Here is a 6,708-nt window from a genome sequence, read left to right as displayed (position 1 = left end):
CAGAGAGATAAAGCAGATTTTTAAAAAAATAGTAAGTGTGAGTAGAAAGAATTGGGCCGCGAAGCTTGATGATGCTCTATGGGCATACCAAAATACTTACAAAACTCCTATAGGGGCTCTCTATACAAGTTGGATTTTGGAAAGTCGTGCCACTTGGTAGTGAAACTTGAGCACATGGCCTATTATGCAATCAAGAAGTTGAATTTTGGCCCACGGTTAGTAGCTGAGAAAAGAATGTTGCAACTAAACTAGCTTGATGAATTTAGGTTTTGTGCCTATGAGAACAATAAGTTGTATAAAAAGAACCAATAGATATTAACACAATAATATTCAACATCGTGAGTTTGAACCAGGTCAATTGATTTAGTTCAATTCAAGGTTGAGATTATGTTCGCATAAGCTCAAATCGCATTGGTCGGGTCCATTTAACATGGTTAGATTCACTCCTCATTGCAAAGTTGAGCTGCACACTTTGAAAAAAAGAAAGACACTTTTGGTAAACAAGAAAAGAGAAAAGCATTAGCGCGGTGGTGACTTTAATCGTCAAAATTCAAAGGCCATATTTGCATGCAACTAAGCGAGGACGTGTTTTCGAGTTGTGCAGGTGTGAAACAGTGTAAACATATAAGGTTTGAGGTAAAGGAAACATGGAAATGGACAAAAGTGGCCAATTCTGCAAAGCTAAAAAACTACCCAACCTTCAGCTCGTTAGGGTCTCTCATGTCACGAGAACCTTGAATGAGAAAATGCCTAACCTAAACATAAGAAACAGTGGCATAAGGGGCATGGTGAGCCCCTATCACGTGAACTTTCATTCTCTTGTCCGGCGTCCTCGCATTGTATGAGACCTTGGCGATGTGTAAGGTTTAAATAAAAAAACTTAAATCCCTTCTCCCTTCCCTTACTCTTCAAAACAAGCACTCCTCCCTCCCCCCCCCCCCCTCTCTCTCTTTCCCTCTTCTTCTCACTCTATCCCTGACCGCTGATGCAGTTCCATCTCCCCTCCATACTCAAAGACAATTGGTAAGTTTATCTCTCCACCTCATTTCTTCATGCTAGCAGTCCCTTCCCTCATTCCCTTAGTTAGCTTTTGTTTTCTTCTTTCTTTTGTTCCCCTAGTTTCGTACATCATGTAGGTTGTAAAGCTTCAGGAAATTGGGGGATAAAAAGGGTCTTGATCGATTCGTTATTGATTCCACTGAAGTGAAAAACTACAATTACCACAACCTCACTTAAATTTGGAGGGGTGGTTAATGTTTCAAAAGAGTCAACACAAGCAAAAAAACAAATTATACACGTAACATGTTCGATAAAATGCCTAATCAATATTTTCAATTGGTTTTGCGACGTCTGAGTAGTGAGCCTACTTTCTATGGAAATAAGAGGATACCTTAAGTGTGGTGTGTCCATTTTTTCTTTGAACTTAAAGTGCATTTGGTTTTTTACGAGTGTCAACCCACGACCAACTTAGGCATGACTAGCGCGTCACCTTTGCCCACTTGGTTTTATCTTTGCAAAATGTATGTATTTGTGTACAAATAGGTTGTAATAGTCACTCCTGCCAAACTTTGCACACTTATGCTCAACAGCTAAGTGTGGGGTGCGATGCGCACCACTACAACGTGGAATGCAAGTTGAACTAATATGGATTCATTTCTCTTTTCTGGTATAAATGGCAATCTCTAAGATACCAACTCGTAGTCACATGGTGGGGGAAAATGGTAAATCTCTCCCCCAAGGAAGTTGTCCAGTATGAAGAATGCACAGTCAAAGGCAAATAAGGAGGTGAAAGCTAAGCAATAGCATGATACAAGACCAGGTGGAACTACTACGGTGGATACTGAGCAACCCGTGTAAAAACATCAAAGGAAACTATATTCATGGCCGTCTAGGCCAAGAGAAGCTCCATTCTAAATTCGAGAAAGAGATTCAAAGCTGCCTCCATCTAGAAGAAAAAGAAAAGGGAAAGGCAAGGCATAAACAGTGGTTTAGTCAGAGTCTGATTTTGACTCGTCTGATGATGAGATGGTTGTTCCACCACCAAGAGATGTTGTGGAGCCTAGTTCTCTGGTTAACAAATTTGTATGGGAGAAGAGGTTTATGAGCGAGCATGTATGGAAGCTATGGGGAAGTATAAGTTAAAAGTAGGTGATTCCTTAATTGCTAGAGAGGCTGTTGAACTTAAAGGCCATTAATAACACTTCCTCGAATATAGTGATGGGGATAGAGAAGAGAGGATGTTTACATTTTTCTTAAGGACCAAAGGGAAAGCCTAACTTCATTCTCGTGCGGAAGTTATATGCTAATAGGGACCCGAACCAAGGCGACATTGTATGGCTTAGCGTGTTGGAGGTGGATATTTTAGTTGTCGCTGAATATAGGTACCATTGAGTCCACAATCTTGCAGTGAAAATTAGTAAAGGAGAGAGCAAAAACCCGAGTTTCCATGCATGCTTGAGATGATGTGTGAGGATCCGAGTAGTGAAAAATGGAGCAAGAGACAAGCTTTGGCAAAAACATACATGAACAAGAAAGCCCGAGCTTGGTTGAATTGGATATGCAGCAGATGGATACCAGTAACACAAAAGACAATTTTGATTGAGGACTGTGTATTTCTAATATATGCTTTGATGTCAAGTATCTATGTGAACATTAGAGAGGTGATGAGGAGTCATATGGCCAGGACTTGCAAGAACATGTAGTGGGGACTTTACTTCATATGTAGTGTCCAAGAAAGAGATATGAGTTGTTACATAAGAAAGAGAAGTCATTTCATATGTAGTGTCCAAGACCCGAATGAAGAGAACCTCCAAAATAAAGCAAAGAGGAGCGTATCGTTGTTTTGGAGGATGAGCTCTGATAGTTGACAGTGGATTTATAGGCACGGGATTGTGCTTTATTGGCTATAGCATAAACTAGGGACAAGTGGATACAGTTGCAGTTTGACTACATGCTCGTCATCATTAAGAAGATATTGTTGAAGTAAGCATTAGTGTGCAGATAGAGCCAAAAGAGCTACATAGGTTGGAGACGAGTGTTGCTGATGAAACTCTTGCAGACGAGTTGGAAAAAGTTATGGCTACTAAGGAGCCGACTAAGGCCAGAGTGGAGGTTGTTGCAACTAGACACTCTCCTGATAGGGGTGATCTGTTTGAGGTCGTTGACATATTTAGAGTCACACTTGAAGATCCAGAAGCATGGGAGACTAAGGTTCAATACTAGTCCTCGCTGCAGCCGGAATTCATGTAAAGGAATATCTATTACCCACTCGACTTTTGTTCTTTTCATTTGTATTTTTTAATGATAGTGTGCAACTGAGGATAGTGCACAGCTTAAGTGTGACGACCCGACCGGTCATTTTGAGCTTTTGCACTTTGCTCGTTAGTTCTCGAGTGTGACCTGCCCCGTGCAATGTATTATGACTTATGTAAATCGTTGGTTTTGGTTTTAAGGTTAATCGGAATGAATTTGGAAGAAACAGTCCTCAGTTGAAGCTTGAAATTTGAAAGGTTTGACCAAGATTTGACTTATTTGTATATGATCTCGAATCGGAATTTTTATGATTTTGGTTAGCTCCGTTGGGTGACTGGGGACTTAGGAGCATGATCAGAATGCATTTTGAAAGTCCGTGGAAGGTTTAGGCTTGAATTGGCGAAATTGAGGTTTTGGCGTTTTCTGATTGATAGGTGAGATTTTGATATAGGGGTCAGAATGGATTTCCGGAAGTTGCAGTAGTTTCATTGTGTCATTTGGGATGTGTGTGCAAAATTTCAGGTCATTTGGGCATGGTTTGGTTGTGTTTTTTATCGAAAGCGTAATTTAGAAGGTTTTGGAATTCTTAGGCTTGAATCCGATGTGAATTTGGTGTTTTGATGTTTTTTTGAGCGTTCCGAAGGTTGGAACAAGTTTGAATGAGGTTACAGGATATGTTGGAATATTTGGTTGAGGTCCCGAGGGCCTCGGGTGAGTTTCGGGTGGTCAATCGGACCATTTCATGTTTTGCAAAGTTGTAGAAAATTTCTGTTCAGTGCTGCAGGCATTTGGCCTTCGCGTTCACGAGTAGGCCCTCACGTTCGCAAAGGGTTAGTTGGTGAGGTGGAGATTTTAGCCTTCGCGTTCACGAGAGAGGCTCCGCGTTGCGAAGGGCTGGGTTCGTCGTGCATCGCGTTCGCGTAGGGGAAGTGAGCAGCTGGATTTGAGGATTTATTTGTTCTTCGCGTTCGCGGAAAGAGACGCGTTCACGTTGGGTTAGGGAGCCAAGTCTTCGCGTTCGCGAGTGGTAGGACGCGTTCGCGATGAAGGAAATTTGGTCAAAGTAATTTTGTTCTTCGCGAACGCGAGGCTTTGACCGCGTTCGCGAAGAAGAATTTTTATGCCTGGGTAGAATGATTTAAAAGGGCTATTCCGCGATTTTGAGGCTAAGTACCTCCATTGTTGGGCGATTTTGAAGCTTGGGAGAGCTAATTGAAGAGGGAATTCAAGAGAATTTCATGGAGGTAAGATTTTTGGTCCCTAAACTTGTTTCTATGATGAATTCTATCATTGTAAGCTTGAAATCCATGGAAAAATCAGTAGCAAAAATGGGTAACTAGGGCTTGAGATTAAGAGACTTTTGAGTGGGGATTTGAGGGGCCAAATGAGGTCCGATTTTGATGTTGTTAATATGTATAGACTCGTGTGAGGATAAGTATTCCATTGATATTAATTTTATCGGATTTCGAGACGTGGTCCTGGGGGGGGGGGGGGCGGGTTTGAGCAATTTTGGAATTTTGATGTAAAATTGGATATTTTCGAGTGGGCTTCGTTCCCTGTATTGATTGTGGCTACATTTGGAGAATCCGGAAGTCGATTCGTACGGGCAAGGAATCGCGAGCTAGAGTTTGGACCGGATCGAGGTGAGTAATGATTGTAAATGATGTTCTGAGGGTTTGAAATACAGGATTGCACATCGTAGTGCTATATTGAGGTGAGGCACATGTTTGATGACGAGCGTGGGGTCGTTCACTATTGGGGATTGTGACCTAGTCTGTCCTGATTGATGATTTTACCGCATATTTGATTTAAAATTATTTGCTATCATCATTATTTGGGCTGAATGCCATATTTGGGCCTAGTGCCAACTATGTGAACCCTTTGGGGACTTTTGTTGATATTGCCTCATTGTTTTCTTGAACTCAGTCATGTTATTTTCTACTTTTTTTTTCAAAACCCAACCATGTTCACTCAGTTTTAATACTCAAATGATATTTAAATAATGTTTTGGGCTGAGAAACACTATTTTATTGTTGCCCGAGAGGCTTATGTGATTTTTGAATGAGTAAGGTCGAGGGCCTGTGTTGTGAAGATATCCTTTGGGTAGGGTTGCACGCCGCAGTGGTGATACACTGATATTGATTATGAGGTCGAGGGCCTGATATTTGTACATCACGAGGTGTCTTGATATTGATATGAGGCCGAGAGCCTGTTTATGATGTCATGAGGTGGCTTGATATTGCTCTTGGGCCGTAAGGGGCCCCTCCAGGAGTCTGCACACCCCCACTGAGCGTGGTTATCCATTGTGATGTGAGATATAGCCCGAGGGGCTGATATTGTTCTATGTGGTAGCCCGAGGGGCTGGTATTGATCCATGTGATTGTGCTCGAGGGGCTGGTACTATTCTAAGATATTGCCCGAGGGGCAGATTAGTTGACATTATGCCCGAGGGGCGAACCTTATGTGCTTATCTTTCTTATTTGCTTGTCGTGTACTTGTTTAATTGTGTATTTGTGCCCGAGGGGCGGATTTCTGTGCTTATCCGCACTAATTGTTTTGCATTCGTTTGTGTAACTGTTGAAAAAGTCATTTTCAAAGAAGTTTAAAGTGTGATAATATGTTTTAAGAGATTTTTCAGCTTCATTGCTTTCTTACTGGTTTTTAAACTTCTTCTATACATCATCTTGATAGGCCTTGCATGATTTCTTACCATTCAGACTTTAGTTATGACTATTACTCACTAAGTTGGAGTACTCACTTTACTCGCGGCACCTTGTGTGCAGATTCAGGTATTTCTGAACTCGGTAGCGGGTATTGGCTGATCGGAGGCAAAGTCATCGGAGTTTAGCAAGGTAGCTGCTGGTGTTCGCAGCACTGCTTTTCTCCCTCTTCATTTCATTAGTCTGTGTTTTGTATATTTCATACTTTTCGGTTGTATTTATACCCTAGTAGATGCTCATGACTTGTGACACCCCGGTATCGGGCTGGGTTTGGGCTGTATTTCGCACATTATAAAATCTTTTGCTTAGTCTTTAGTTTATTTACTCATGCTTAGACTGTTTATTAATGTTTAACTATTTAAAAATTGAATTGGGACTAGTTGGCTGGCCTTGTCTTCACGAGAGGCGTCATCATAATCGGGTCCAGATTTAGGGTCGTGACATTAAGTTTGGGGGTGTCAAAATGAGTTTTGATTAGCTTGTACTAAACTGATACTTTTAATCTATGTATTGCACCTTTTTTAGATATATGTATTGATCATGACTTGAGGTCACTATAATTGTAAAATATTAGTATAACCTTTCTATTGGCTTAATCTCGGGTGTATTTAAATTACTGTTCTTTTCTGAGGATGCCAATTTTTACTTGAACTGGATACTTTTATGTAGATTTTTAAAATATTTTTAAAAATGGACTTTTTCGACATTGGCCATACTAGAAAGATTTCTTGAGAGT

General features: G+C 41.0%; 1 long non-coding RNA gene across 1 annotated transcript; it reads left to right on the top strand.

Annotated features, from left to right (window-relative positions):
• Positions 1 to 528: 528 nt before the first annotated feature.
• Positions 529 to 6,342, top strand: LOC107772025 (uncharacterized). The gene is made up of 2 exons (XR_001644963.2): positions 529 to 1,023; positions 6,036 to 6,342. It is a non-coding gene; the product is annotated as an uncharacterized LOC107772025 (long non-coding RNA).
• The last annotated feature ends 366 nt before the right edge of the window (positions 6,343 to 6,708 follow it).

This window comes from Nicotiana tabacum, chromosome 10, assembly GCF_000715075.1.
Source record: "Nicotiana tabacum cultivar K326 chromosome 10, ASM71507v2, whole genome shotgun sequence".
Taxonomy (NCBI): Eukaryota; Viridiplantae; Streptophyta; class Magnoliopsida; order Solanales; family Solanaceae; genus Nicotiana; species Nicotiana tabacum.
The sequence above is the reverse complement of the archived record's forward strand: the minus strand, read 5'-3'. Positions and strand labels throughout refer to the sequence as shown.